Raw genomic sequence first — 16534 nt, 5'->3', positions numbered from 1 at the left:
CACCCCAAGAGGGTGAATAGTTGTCGGGATACTGGCGCCGGTGGGCAGAGCACCGGGAACCCGACAGCTGGGATATTGAGTGCCTCCCCATGCTGAGATGTATAATGCCACAGCAGCTTGAGGGCCGCAGGTTGAAGACCCATGCTCTACAACATACATGTACTATGCTCCATTTTTGTCAACATGCAGTTTAATAGCAATGCTAACCACTCTGCCACAGTATCGCCCACAAAAGTGAATTTATAACTTTGTATACTGTAAGTTATATGTTGCCATTGTCATTGCTATTTATTAGGTACCTTAAACTAGAGAATAGGGAGGCCAATCCTGGGCCATTTTTTCAATCTCGGGTATCAGAAATGAAAGAATCTCAATCCCGGGATTCACGGGAACCCGACATTGACCTGTCCTCTTTCAATTTATGTATGTGGGGGGTCAGGTGGGTTTCAAGTAAAAAACAAAAACCTACTCACTAATGAGTAGAGGGGTCCCCAAGGTCCCGAGGTAGTGTCAGACAGTGACAGTCCCTTACTGCCCGGCTCAGCGCTGCCCGGGGATAGAGACTGCTAGGGGGGAAGGAGGTGAATCTGCCCGGCTTCAGAAGGCAGCGTCCGAGCTGGGTGCTCAGCGCTGCCCAGGCAGAGGAGCAGTGTAATCTTGTGAATCCCATGATTGGAAACTCCAGTCCCGGGATTCAGATCCCGGTGTTTTTGGGCCAGAATCCCAGGATCCCGGGATTGGCCTCCCTACTGGAGAATGTTACATATGAATTGTCTATAAACCGCAAGCTCCTATGATGAAAGCACCCCAGGACCAGTACAAGGGTGTGCAGTAAGTTTCCGGATGCACAGTTCATAGGTAGCATAGACACAAACTCACTGTCTGGTCGTGAACTGTAATCTCTGACTAAAGTTCTTGTGCAATGTCAAGGCACAGAACCGTATATAAGCAGCACTGCACACCGCATGTTCACTTCCTTTATGAATTTGTTATGGAGCTCAGCATAGGCCACTGGAGAGCCATGATCTCCTACGACTACAAGAGTGGTCTGCGACAGCAAGAGGATTTTGACCAACTGCGACTTGCTTTTGGGGTGTACGCACCGTCCCGAACCACTCTGAGTGGTTTACAGAATGTCAGTGCGGGAGATGATCCATGGAAGACGAGGAGCGCTGCGGCTGACCTGTGTACGCCATTACCAAGGACAACGTTGCTGTTGAGTGGGCTATATGTAGGCGGACGCCAGGATGATCGTGGCCCAGTTAGAGAAGGAGATAGGCATCTCATCGGGATCAACCCGCTTGATACTCCACAAAAGGCTGACCTGAGCATGGTTTCTGCATGCTGGTTTCTGCATCAGTTGCAGAAGGAGAGCAGAAGGAGGCTCGGGTGACTTGGTGCAGCAAAATGCTGGCCAGGTTTGATGGTGGTCATGTAGCTACCATACCACTCATGCAGCAGGGCAACGTCAATGAAGACCAGTACGCCAACCAATGCCTGTTGAATTGCTAGAAACCATTTCCAGGCACCGTCCAAGATTCGCGCTCTTGGTGCCCTTCTCCATCATGACAATGCACCTGCCCACAAGTCAAGGAAAGTAGTAGATTTTCTGGCCAGGAGCTTGGCCATCCACCATACAGTCCACACCTGGCCCCCTGTGACTTCTTCATGTTCCAACAAATCAAGAGCAAGATGTTTTGGGTCACCGGAAGCTGAAGTGGAGACCTTCATCCAGCATGTAAAAGACATGCCTGCTTCGGACTGGTCCAGCTGCTTCACCAAGTGGTTTGAGAGCACGCAACTTTGCATAGACTCCTCTGGCGAGTACTTTGAAAAAATGCAATGTTCTCTTTGTAAACATAATACTTTTTGTGCATCTGGAAACTTATTGCACACCCTTCGTATGTGTGTAATCATGGATGTCGCTATAATGGGCCCAGAGGATTAGGGAGCCCCAGATCCAGGTCATATAGGGGGTCATTCCGAGTTGATCGTAGCTGTGCTAAATTTAGCACAGCTACGATCATGTTCCCAGACGTGGGGGGACACCTAGCACAGGGCTAGTCCGCCCCGCATGTCTGTCCGCCCCCCCTCCCCCAAAGGTACAAAAGCATCCCCCAGCGGCGATACTTTTGTACTTGTTGAGCAACTCCCGGCCAGCGCAGCTCCTGCGGCTGACCGGGAGTTGCTCGTCGCTGCCCCTGGTCTAGTTGCGAGTCTATGATTTACGAGATTGTTTCATAAAACTCGCAGACTGCACATGAATATGTGCACCCCTCAAATCGGCTAAGCGCGCTCACCTACTTGATGATGTTGTGAATCGGCGTTACCAAGAGCAGCGCCCACGTGATGGAGCTCAAATTCTAGACTAGGTGCAAACGATGAGAATGTATCAATCTGATATACTGTATATACGTGATATGTTTCAGATTAGGATAGAAAATCCCAATGGTTGGAAGACTGACACCCTGAAGATGGCCACTGGATATGATCTCTGGCTGTCAAAAGCATCAACATGCTTATTCATCATGGCAAATGAGGGCATAGTCAATGAAACCGATGCACTCTTTTGTGTGCTGCAGAATTAAATAATGGACATTGGGGGTAAGTCAGTCTGAATTCCTTTGTGGGGTGCGCACCTCGGGAGCCTAGTGAGATGCTAAAAGCATCTCAGGGCTGCGATCGCCTCTGCCTGATTGCTAGGCAGAGGCAGTCGCAGGGCGGGAGGGGGTGTGCCAACGGCGTTAGAACGCTGTTGTTGCGGTGAATTACGGACAACGCAGGCATGTCCGGATTGTTGCGGGGGCGGTCTGCGGTGGATGCATGATGTCACGCGCAGCCGCTGCGACCCGAGATGCAGTGGTTAGCCCCCTGCCAGCAAGCAGGAGCTGCCCTGGCAGGGAGCTACTCGGCGGATGCAAAAGCATTTCTTTTGCATCCTTGCAGGGGGGTAGGGCCTGACATGTGGGGCGGACTAGCCCTGTGCTGGGTGTCCCCCCCGCATGTCAGTGTGACTGATCGTAGATGTGCTAAATTTAGCACATCTACGATCAGATCTCAATTAAGCCCATTGTATTCTGCTGTGCACGAATCCGCAACACAATGTGAGCATCAGAACACCAGAGACAAGAGTTTGACAGCTTTTATAACTGATTCCAGCAGAAATGTGTCACACTTGGTCTGACAGACAGTAACCAGGTACTGAGAGATGAGATGTTTTATAACATTCTGGACAATGGGGGTAATTCCAAGTTGATCGCAGCAGGAAATTTTTTAGCAGTTGGGCAAAACCATGTGCACTGCAGGGGGGGCAGATATAACATTTGCAGAGATAGTTAGATTTGGATGGGTTATTTTGTTTCTGTGCAGGGTAAATACTGGCTGCTTTATTTTTACACTGCAATTTAGATTGCAGATTGAACTCACCACACCCAAATCTATCTCTCTCTGCACATGTTGTATCTGCCTCCCCTGCAGTGCACATGGTTTTGCCCAACTGCTAAAAAATTTCCTGCTGCGATCAACTCAGAATTACCACCAATGGGGGTCATTCCGAGTTGTTCGCTCGTTGCCGATTTTCGCTATACTGCGATTAGTCGCTTACTGCACATGCGCAAGGTTCGCAGAGCGCATGTGCTTAGTTATTTTACACAAAAGTTAGGTATTTTACTCACGGCAGAACAAAGCTTTTTCATCGCTGTGGTGTTCGTAGTGTGATTGACAGGAAGTGGGTGTTTCTGGGCGGAAACTGGCCGTTTTATGGGAGTGTGCGGAAAAACGCAGGCGTTCGAGTTGCAAAACGCGGGAGTGTCTGGAGACACGGGGGAGTGGCTGGGCGAACGCTGGGTGTGTTTGTGACGTCAAACCAGGAACGAAAAGGACTGAGCTGGTCGCAATGGCTGAGTAAGTCTGGAGCTACTCAGAAACTGCGGGGTAATCGTTACGAGAAAATTAGCGAAGCTTTCGTTCGCAATTCTGCTATGCTAAAATACACTCCCGGTAGGCGGCGGCTTAGCGTGTGCAATGCTGCTAAAAGCAGCTAGCGAGCGAACAACTCAGAATCACCCCCAATGTCCGTGTTCAAATGGAAGCTAGGTTTGATCATTTCGCTGAGCTAAATTTCCTTTGTTGTTCGATGGCACGAAATTTTATGAAATGTCACAACATTTTGATGACACCAAACTCCAGAGCCGATCAAAATCTGCAAAATACTTTGACTTTGTTAGAGTAAAAGCTGATCTTTTCGGATTGTATAGCTCACAAATGGTGAGGAACGAATGCAAATCACCAGGACAGCTCCTCAGCTTTTTTGGCACAGAATAATTAAACAGTTCCCAAGGCGACAAAGTTACTCCAGCTGGTGCTCACTATACCAGCTACAACAGCTTCCATTGAAAGATCATTCTCTGCTTTGAAACTACTCAAAACATACACCCGGAAAAGCACTGACCAAGGATGACTTCTATCCCTGGCAATCATCTCTGTTGAGACAGAGACTTTTAAAACTAAAAGAAAATAGAGAGGACTTCTACAACAAAGTCACCGATAGCTTTGGGGCTAATTCAGACTGGATCGCTGCAGCGGCAGTGATCACAGTCTAAATCCTTTTCCAGTCTGGGCGTAGCCCAGGACTTACTCCTACAGTGCGATAGAATCAGGCTGTCCGGGGCCGGAACTGACGTCACACACCCGCCCTGAAAACGCTTGGGAACACCTGCATTTTCCCTGACACTCCCAGAAAACGTCCAGTTACCACCCACAAACGTCCTCTTCCTGTCAATCACCTTGCGCACGCCTAGTGATCGAAATTTTTGCACCATTCTGTCGCTGTTTGGGTTCGCACCTGTGTACTGCAATGCAGACGCATGCGCAGTCATTCCATAATCAGACGCTGACACAACAGCAATCAGGTCTGAATTAGGCCCATGATTCCAATGGTTCCGGTATGAATGGTCGACCATGTTATGGTCGACAGTCATTAGGTCGACCACTATTGGTCGACATTGGCGTGGTCAACCTGGACAACTGGTCGACGCATGAAAATGGTTGACACGTGAAAGATCGACACATGAAAAGGTCGACATGTTTTTTTTTTTTACTGTTTTGGGTGTCGTTTTCTGCGTAAAGTGACCGGGAACCTCAATTAGTGGACCGTATCCCCTCGCATGGCTCGCTCCGCTCGCCATGCTTCAGGCAGGCACAGATTACCGTTCCCAATTGTAGTTTAGTTCCACGAAGAAAACAATTTTGAAAAACTCACGTCGACCTTTTCATGTGTCAACATTTCATGTGTCGACCATGTCAATGTCGACCAATAGTTGTCGACCTAATGACTGTCGACCATCCAAACGGATACCGATTCCAATGCATGAGACTGAGAGATTATTGAGAGACCTCTGAGACTATCAGGAGAAACCGCCAATTCCCAGGAAGGCTGCTGACCAGACTGCAAAGTAGATGGGGATGTGCTGCAATGATGTAAATCGGTGGTTCCCAAATCAGTCCCCAAGAACCCCCAACAGTTCACGTTTTCCAGGTCTCCTCACAGTTACATTTTTAGCTCCATCTGTATAACTTTTAACTGTGCGCCTGCAAAGGTAACCTGGAAAACATGGGTGGTCATTCCGAGTTGTTCGCTCGTTATTTTTTTTTCGCAATGGAGCGATTAGTCGCTAATGCGCATGTGCAATGTCCGCAGTGCGACTGCGCCAAGTAAATTTGCTATGCAGTTAGGTATTTTACTCACGGCATTACGAGGTTTTTTCTTCGTTCTGGTGATCGGAATGTGATTGACAGGAAGTGGGTGTTTCTGGGCGGAAACTGGTCGTTTTATGGGTGTGTGCGAAAAAACGCTGCCGTTTCTGGGAAAAACGCTGGGAGTGTCTGAAGAAACGGGGGAGTGTCTGGGTGTGTTTGTGACGTCAAACCAGGAACGAAACTGACTGAACTGATCGCAGTGGCAGAGTAAGTCTCGAGCTACTCAGAAACTGCTAAGAAATTTCTATTCGCAAATCTGCTAATCTTTCGTTCGCAAATCTACTATGCTAAGATCCCAGTAGGCGGCGGTTTAGCGTGTGCAAAGCTGCTAAAAGCAGCTTGCGAGCGAACAACTCGGAATGAGGGCCATGAACTGTTGGGGGTCACTAAGAAACGAGTTTAGGAACCATTGATATAAATTGTATTACTAAACTCCATCCACCTTGTGGAACCCTGACCGTGCAGGAGCGTGATGATGAAATTTAAGGCATGTGCCGTTGCCTAACTGATGATACACATTGTCCCACAAGGCCCTAGCTGCATTGTATTTCATACCTTTTTCCACAAAGACGGTAAGTATGCTAAAACACACAACGTCTCAATCTATATTTATTTTGATTATTGTGCTCAAGATAAATCACAAATTGACCACCAGAGGGCAGTATGTCCAGTATATCATTTTAAAAAATATATTCTTTATGTCCTGAAAATATTTAGTAGCAGACAGTGAACCACGGTGCCTCTATGATATTACATTTTATTTCTAATTGGTGTACAAATGTACACCGCTAGCATAGGTTTATGTCAGGAGTAACAGGTGTGCATGCTTCTGCAATAACATAGCAAAAGTGTATGGACAGTGTAGAGGGGTTGTAGTAAAAATGCCGGCTGTTGGGATCCCGGCATTCAGGAGACCGACGCCAGAATCCCGAAAGCTGATGAAATACAAAGCCAGCCACTGGGCCCGAAGCGTGGTGAGGTGAACGCAGCAAGCCCGCGAGGGGACTCACTGCCGGGATTCCGGAAGACAGGATGCCACTGTCTCTATACTGACAACCGGCATCCCATCTGCCGGTAAATCATACTGAACCCGTGTAGAGACAGGGGTGGGAAAAAGCAGTCCGGGCAGGGACCTGGCGAGGCGATACTAGCTTCCTGAGCTAAAAAGAGCAGGGTGGGGTCTCTTCTGAGTATGCACGGTTCAGCACAGGCACCCAGAGGAGGCCCCAGCGGTGGTGGCACCCTCTTCCACTATAGTTCTGCCCTTGCATAAAGATGTGGCTTGAGAGCGTTAGTAGTGAGTGCAGAAGTTGCATTCCACTAATTGTACACAATTTAATGATATCATGAAGTGCCATCAGGGTTGGACTGGCCCACAGGGGTACAGGGGAAACCACCGGTGGGCCCTACTGCCTGGGGGCCCACCCCCTCCTCTAGGGATCAGGTTCCAGACTGTGCTGTTACTAATCTAGTACATTATCTTGCATGCACTACAGTATTAACTGTTTATATTTATCTAGGGGACCAACCCATGCAAAATGGTTAGGCAAACCAATGTGGTGGCTGGGCACACCCACTCTAGAGACTGGCCACACCCCTAAACATGGGCGCCTACCACTGTATTCCCCCGGTGAGCCCTACATGCCCCAGTCCAACCCTGGGTGCCATATACACAAGAAATAATATTCGGCCTGATTCAGAGGTTGACACAGTTGAGAGATCACGTTCGCAGCGATAATCGGCAAACTGTGCAAGCGCAGTCCAGAAGAGACCCTTACTAATTACAGCATTGCAATTATTCCGTCGGCTGCTGCGTCCATGAGCGGATTAGGGTGGTGTAGGGTGCTCTAAAGTTTTTGCAAAAAGAGGAGGTGTCACGTGCGTGTTAAGGGGAGTGTTATGGGCGTATTTCAGCATGCAGCTACAATTACTTTCACAACACGGCACCTACAGTGGCCTTCTCTTAAGAAAGTTAAAAGGGCGACTCTGCGCCAGGCTGATCCTGCTCAAGGATTCGATGTTGCCTCCGATGGTGGAGAGATCGGATCCATCAGCTCACTTGAGCATTTGCATATTTTCGCACTTGAGAATCTGAGAAATCGGAGTCATGCACGATCTGCATCCACCTCTGAATCAGGCCGCATTTAATTTTCAATATAAAATATAATACAGACACATATATACAGTGAAATAGAATACAGACACAAAACAGTGGCATCTCCAGAGCTGGGGCTGCTGCGCAGTCCAATATTCAAATAGGGGAGCCGCACCAACTGCCACTCCAAACACTGGCAAACATCACCGGCCGGGACTCACTGGCAGTTGGTGTGACTCCCCTATTTGAATTGTGGACTGTGCTGCAGCCCCAGCTCTGCAATTGCCACTAGACACAAATGAAATTCAAATAAATACATACATCCATTGTTATAAGGTATTTCCTATCCTGCCACTGTCCAAATGGAAATATTAATTAGAGAGAGCAGGCAGCAACAACGTCATATAATATAGTAGACACACTAGTAATACAAGCACTAATTTAATAACTGTAAAGTAATTTGGTCTCTCCATATTTATCCATGTAGACGTGGATAGCTAGTGCAGCGTTATCATCATCATCATCGTCACCACTGTATCTAGTTGTACTGCACAGAAATGCATCTCCTAGCCGGTCCCCAATAAGTGGGTGTTTAGGAGACTCTAGAGGGTATATTTACTAAAGTGCAGGTTTTTAGAAGTGGAGAAGTTGCCCATAGCAACCCATAGCTACCTGATGCAGCTAGCTGGAAGCAACACGAGGCTTGGAAGCTACCTGAAGGAAGAGGTTAGAGAAAAAGAGCATGTGGAAATATGTTCCTTACTTCCTAACAGTAATGCATGCCTCTCTTGTATTGAAGCAATGAGTGATACATTGATTATAAGAAATACTGTAGTGCAGAGAAAGACAGTCAAAAATCACGATCACAATGTCACCATTCACAATGTTCATTCCAGAATGTCCACATTTCCATTATTTGTTTTTTTCCCCAAATATTATTTATTCATATTTACTTGTGTACTGTAGCGCCAGCATATTCTATTTATAGGGAAATCGGCAGTGATACACAAGGATAAGTGTACTCAAGTACTCATCTCTTCTCAGTCCTCCAGTCCACGCCGTCTCTTTGAAACTTTCAACACTCTCCTTCACTCCCTCCTCCTCCCCTCCCATCCTCCCTCACTGCCACTGACTTTGCCTCCTTCTTCATCTCCAAAATTGAGGAAATCCAACACGATATATCCTCCCATCACTCCTCTGCTGCCCCTCTGCCCCCATCATCCTTCCCCTCCATCCATCCCACCCTGTCCTCCTTCCGTCCCACTACAGACAAGGAAGTCCACTCCCTCATCTTATCCTCTCCCTCCTCAATCTGCCCCCTGGACCCCCTCCCCTCCCATCTTCTCCGCTCCCTCTCCCCCACTGCCTGCTCCCACCTTGCTCACCTCTTCAACGTATCACTCTCTACCAGCATCTGTCCCTCACCATTCAAACATGCTCTGGTCTCAAAAGAAAGGAAAATAACCAACAGGTTAAGGGTCAGGCGCTAAGTTGTGGACTGGTTTTCTAATAAGCAGCTGCTAGGGAATAGGATTAGTCACTCCTATTAATTATACAAAAAAAAAGAGCAAAAAGGCAGCGCTAAAATAATAGGATTGATTGTCTGAGATAGGTTCACATGATTTAATGTTAAAAATTCATATCGTACATACATAAAAACATAAAGGCATAAAACAAAATTTTGCGTCACCCAGCAATGGTGGTCTTTCACAACCGTGCCTGTTCAAACTGGAAAAATAGTTGGAAACCAGACGATTCTTACTCCTTTAGAACTGACAGCCCAGTCCAGAAATGCAAATGAGACTGTATAACAACCGCTGGAGGATAGTCCCTCAACATAGAAGAATAATCCAAGAGGGTGTTCACCAGAACTACAGATGTATTAAATGTAACAGTCCGATGGAAGATTGGCAGGAGATCGTCCACACAGATGGAAACAAATATTGGTCTAGTATAGATATAGGCACCGTACCAGTGCTTATATCTATACTGCCTTTTTGCTCTTTTTATGCTCTGGTCTCACCTATTCTCAAAAAACCCAACCTCGACCCTTCATCACCCACTAGCTTCCGCCCCATCTCTCTTCTCCCATTCGCCTTCAAACTACTTGAACGACTGGTCTACAGCCATCTCACAAGTTACTTCTTTGATAACTCAGTGGCGCACCCAGGGGGGGTTTCCGAGTACCCAGAAACCCCCCTCCACTAAAAAAAAAAAAAAAATTTTTTTTTTTGCTGCATGAGTATTATTAATGACTGTCTAGCGTCCTCTGCAGCCTGCTGTCTTCCTGGTGGCACTTGCAAGTGCAATAAAAGTTTACTTTATTTTAATTATAGTACATATATATCCATGTGCCTACATATATACACATGTATATACATACATACATATAAACACACACACACACACACACACACACACACACACACACACACATGATATATATATATATATACATGTGTATATATATGTGTACTGTATGTGTGTGTATATATATATATATATATATATATATGTATGCATGTTTAATATGCTATGTATATGTGTATATGGGTTCACTACGATCTCCCGGCGGCCGGCCTCCCGGTGACCAGCATACCGGCGCCGGGAGGCCGGCCGCCAGCTTACCAACAGTGTGGCGAGCGCAAATGAGCCCCTTGCGGGCTCGCTGCGCTCGCCACGCTACGTGCGCCACACTATTCTATTCTCCCTCCAGGGGGGTCGTGGACCCCCACGAGGGAGAATAAGTGTCGGTATGCCGGCGGTCAGGCTCCCGGCGCCGGTATGCTGGTCGCCGGGAGCCCGACCGCCGGCATACTGAAGACCACCCGTGTATATGTATGTGTGTGTGTGTATGTATGTATGTATGTATATATATATATATATATATATATATGTGTGTGTAGATATATGTGTATATATATATATATATGTAGATATATATATATATATATATATACACACACACACACAGACACACTAGTTTTACGGACCCAGCATATACTGGGTCACCTCAGTCCCCACCCCCGTGATTTGCTCCGCCCAGTTCTGGAAACCCCCCCATGCAAATCCTGCGTTTGCCACTGTAACTCCATCCTTGATCCACTACAATCTGGATTTCGCCCACTCCACTCCACTGAGACTGCCCTGGTGAAAGTCACCAATGACCGGCTTTTGGCCAAATCCAGGGGCCACTTCTCTCTGCTTATCCTTCTGGACCTCTTTGCTGCCTTTGATACTGTGGATCATCCTCTCCTCCTCTGCACACTCCAAAACATTGGCCTCTCTGGTACTGTCCTTGACTGGTTTACCTCTTACCTCACTAACCGCTCCTTCTCTGTGTCTGCCTCCGGCACCACCTCACACCCTTCCATCCTTCCTGTTGGTGTCCCACAGGGTTCTGTCCTCGGTCCCCTTCTGTTCTCCCTGTATACCTCTTCCCTGGGTGCGCTCATTAACTCCTTTGGCCTCCAATACCACCTCTATGCTGATGACACACAACTCTATTTCTCCTCCCTGATCTGTCTCCCTCTGTCCTCTCTCAGGTTTCCAGATGCCTCTCCGCCATCTCCTCCTGGATGGCTGAGCATTCTCTGAAGCTCAACATGGACAAAACTGAACTCATTATCTTTCCCCCAGCCAGAGTAACATCCCCTACCAATATCTCTATCACTGTTGACAACACCATCATCTCTCCTGTTCCCCAACTCCACTGCTTGGGTGTCACTCTTGACTCCTCCCTCTCCTTTGCACCCCACATCCAAGCTTTGGCGCAATCCTGTCAGTTCCAGCTACGCAACATTGCTCGCATCAGGACATTTCTCTCCCAGAGTGCAACTAAACTTCTCATCTCACGGCTCGACTACTACAACGTTCTTCTCACTGGCCTCACTTGCTCCCATCTTGCTCCCCTCCAATCTGTCCTCAACTCCACAGCTAGGCTTATCTTCCTCTCCCGCCGCTCCAAATCTGCCACTCCCCTTCGACAAAATCTGCACTGGCTCCCATTTCTCTACAGAATCCTCTTCAAACTCCTCACCCTCACATACAAGGCCATCTCTAATTCCACTGCTCCCTACATCTCCAACCTCATCTCCCTTCATACTCCCTCCCGCCCCTTACGGTCGGCCAATGACCAGCGCCTCTCCTCTACCCTGGTCCCTGCTTCCCATGCTCGAGTTCAAGATTTTGCCCGTGCTGCACCCCTTCAGTGGAATGCGCTCCACCGCTCCATTAGACTCTCCCCGACCTTGCAAACCTTCAAACGGGCAATGAAAACCCACCTTTTCATCAAAGCCCTTCCGATGCATAACCTAGTCCTGATGCTGCTCCTCCATCCCCCTGCCTCATGCCTTGACCATCACTGCTTTGCTTTTCATCCTGCCATCAGGCTACCTCCCGCTTGCTCGCACCTCATGTCATCTGAATGTCGCCCCTTCCTACAAGATTGTAAGCTCCTCAGAGCAGGGCCCTCTTTCCTCTGTTGTCAAAACCCTCTTCTCAACACATTTCACCCACAGCCCTCTCCTACTCAGTGACCATCTTTACCCGCATTTTCTCCTGCTGGTAAAGGCTCATCTCTATCTATGGTCACCAGCCCCAAGTAGTACGCTGATTACTCCCATCTAAGCCATACCTCCCAACTGTCCCGATTTTGGTGGGACAGTCCCGTTTTTCACGGTTTATCCCGCTGTCCCACCCGCGGGTCATAGTGTCCCACGGGTGGGGGGGCAGTTGGGAGATCCCCCCCTGTCACTCGCTGCTCTGAGCAGAGCAGCGGAGAATAGGCGCTGTGCGCATGCGCACAGTGTCTATTCCCCGACAGAGAAGGACAGGGGGCATGGCCAGCAGCTCTCTGAGCGCTGTCCATGCCCCCACAGTGACAAAAATAGGGGCTTGGTCTGCCGTGAGGCGTTCCCAAGCATTTTCAGGGCGGGTGTGTGACGTCAGCTCCGGCACCGATCAGCCTGTTTCTATCGCACTGTAGGAGTAGGTCCTGGGCTAAGCACAGACTGGAAAGATAATTAGATGGTGAGTGAGTTTGCGAATGGATTTGCAGCTGACCGGCGAATGCCGAGATTTTCGCAAGGCGTAAGCTGATGTGCATGGGGCGGGTATTCAGTTTGTCTGGGCGGTGACTATCTGATCACAGACCTCTGCAAATCCACAGAGGAGTGATCAAGTCTGAATAACCCCCATAATTGGGTGGGATATCTTATGGAGGTTATGTGGGTGGTTCTAGAAGTTTGTCTGAAGAAGTGTGTTTTTTAGGGAACACTTGAAGGTTTGGAGACAAGAGATATGTCTTGTCCATTAGGGTCATGGTTATAATTAAGGTTAGCGATAGCATGACACTAAAATCTGACTATCAACATATCAGTATTACAGTGTTTACATAACTTTCACATAACTTTCATAAACCTTCCGATCAAATTGCATCCACTCTGCACAGTCCACACATATTATCACATGTCTTCTCAATCTTCACTTTCCCTTCCTCTTGAACCTGGTTCATCATTGCTGTATGACAATATCATACAGCCCACTAAGAACCTTTGCAATCTGGTGGACAACTATGCAATAGATAGCACCTATCCTTGTGTATCCATGCCTATTTCCCTACAGATTGTAAGCTTGCGAGCAGGGCCTCCCTACCTCTATGACTGTTTGTTATTACCCATTTATGTTATATCATTGTTATTTCTAATTGTAAAGCGCAACGGAATTTGCTGCGCTATATAAGAAACTGTTAATACATAAATAATAATAAATGCTAAAAGTCAACACGGTTAATGTCAGCATAATGAACATATCAACATGTTCAATGTCGACATTACAACCATGCATGTCGCCCTAATGAATACTGACATGATATACCACACCCACGGTACCGGCGTGCCAGTGGGCACCAGGCTAATGCTCTCAATTCTCTTTTCTTTTTACACAAGACCCCGCTATGGGAAATGTCTGAGGACACCTAGCTAGAAGCCAGACAGAATAATCTGTAGCATACTGTGATTTATTTTACTGGTGACAGCGAAACACAATAACTCATATTCTATAAGAGATTAATGGGCTCTACACACTCGGCGACCCGCCGCCGAGCTGCCCGACGGCCGACTTGGCTGCGGAGGGAGGTGTCGAGGGGAGTGAAGTTTCTTCACTCCCCCCGTCACCCGGCTCCATAGCAGTACATGCTAATATGGACGAGATTGCCCATATTGGCCTGCATGCATAAGCGACCCGGCACCAACGATGAACAAGTGCGGGGCTGCGCATCATTCATCGTTGGTGCCTACACACTGAAAGATATGAACGAGTACATTCATATCGTTCACTGAAATCTTTAAGTGTGTAGGGCCTATACCTCTATAAACTATAACATACTAAACTGTTCCAATAATCTATAACATACTAAGCTATTTCCAAAAGAGCAAAATACAGTCATATTAATATTATTAACTATTAAATCAAAGTGATCCGGACATGCCTGGGACCAGGGGCCTAATTCAGACCTGATCGTAGTAGCAAATTTGTTCAGTAATGGGCAAAACCATGTGCACTGCCCCCCCTGCAGTGCACATGGGGGGTAATTCAGACCTGATCACTCGCTAGCGTTTTTTGCAGCGCTGTGATCAGGTCAGAACTGCGCATGCACCGCAATAAAGCGGATCGCCGCTCAGCGATGGGCTTGTGCGAAGAATCCATTTGCACGGGCGATAGCAAGGAGATTGACAGGAGGAAGGCGTTTGTGGGTGGCAACTGACCATTTTCTGGGAGTGGTTTGAAAAACGCAGGCGTGTCCAAGCGTTTGCAGGGGGGGGTTCCTGACGTCAATTCTGGTCCCGGACAGGCTGATGTGATTGCAGTGGCTGAGTTAGTCCTGGGCTACTCAGAGACTGCGCAAGATCTGTTTGTACAGCTCTGCTACACATGTGTTCGCACATTTGCGAAGCAAAAATACACTCCCCTATGGGTGGCGACTATCTGTTCGCAGCGCCGCAAAAAACCCGCTAGCGAGCGATCAGGTCTGAATTAGGCCCCAGGTCTGTGCAAAGTATTGTATATGGGGGGGTCATTCTGACCTGATCGCTCGCTGCAGTTCTTTGCAGCGCAGCGATCAGGTCAGAACTGCGCATGCGCTGTCGTTGCCTAGCGATTGCCTCTACCTGATTGACAGGCAGAGGCGATCGCTGGGCGCGGGGGGTGGCACGGCGGCGTTTGGCCGCCGTTTTGTGGGTGTGGCAAGACTGCGCGGTGGGCGGGCCGCAGCGGCTGCGTGACGTCACATGCAACCGCTGCGACCCGGGCAGCGACAAGTAGCTCCTGGCCAGCATGCAAAAGCTGCACTGGTCAGGAGCTACTCCTGAAGTGCAAAAGCATGGCTATGGTGCGATGCTTTTGCACTTCTGCGACGGGGCAGGGACTGACATACGGGGCGGGCTAGCCCTGTGCTGGGCGTCCCCCCGCATGTCTGTGTTCCTGATCGTACCTGTGCTAAATTTAGCACAGCTACGATCAAATCAAAATCACCCCCAAGGTCCAATACATGCTTCTAATGAAATGCTACCAAAAAAAAGTTCTCTCTCACTTTTAAAGATCTAACTATGTAAAATTTGCTTATGTATAAAGTATTAACAAAAAACTTTATTTCTAGATTCCTGAAACTGTGAAAATCGGTCCGGTCGGAAACCACGCAAGTCCTCTAGAAATGATGTGATTAGGTTATCGAGAACATACCTTATATTCTGCAACCACGTAATGCCCTCTGATATGAGACAGAAGTAAATTCTCATTTACTCATATCAACGTCTCATTGTATTCTACTAAATATAGAATACAATGCGACGTTTGAACCTATGGCGTTAACACCACTGTTTGAGAAGGTAAGGGCTCATTAATCCGAAAGAACGAGAAACCGCATTAACAGAAAGTTAAAGGAAAACATGGATAATTGGAGGTATAAAGAGCTGTGCTTATGCCAGCCTTGTATTGCCAATCTACATGCCAGTTATATGGTGACGTTTTATCTCTTGCTCAGGAAGGTATCTATATTTCCATAATAACTCTGTCATGTTCTATTATTAGAGTCTTCACTTAGCTTAATGTAACAGAGAGGAGACGCATAATAGCTTCACGGTGAGAGATGGCAGGAGAAGACATAGGAAGATGCAGTCATTATAGTGCAATTACGTACTCATCACTGTTATCTTCTGCAAGCTGTTCTCGTAGAGACATGATAATGCAAACTGCACACAGCGGTAAATGCTGAGTGTCCTCAAATACAATAGTAAAGGAAAATGTATGTGTGTACTATGGACCCAATTCAAAGTTAGACAGAAACTTAAGTTGCAGCATTTATTGGCCTCAACGTGCTCAACGTGTAATGCACATGTGCGTCTATATTCCATGGTGGCCCAGCTGCAGGTGACACTCAAGCAGAGCGCCAACTGTCCAGATTTTGGCAGAACAGTCCCGCATTTTGGGCACTGTCCCATTGTCCAACACTTGTGCCACAGTGACCCACACGAGGAAGTGTTATTAGGGGATACACTCAGCTCGGCGAGCGCCATCCACACAGGGCCAAGAGAGCCTGGGGCAGCCCAGCAGCTAAGGAAGTGCTTGGCATGCCCCTAGCGTGATGAGGAATGGGGACATGATGGGTTTGAAGGACATATTAAC

The sequence above is a fragment of the Pseudophryne corroboree genome, chromosome 3 (assembly GCF_028390025.1).
Source record: "Pseudophryne corroboree isolate aPseCor3 chromosome 3, aPseCor3.hap2, whole genome shotgun sequence".
Lineage (NCBI taxonomy): Eukaryota > Metazoa > Chordata > Amphibia > Anura > Myobatrachidae > Pseudophryne > Pseudophryne corroboree.
Note: the sequence above shows the minus strand (reverse complement) of the source record.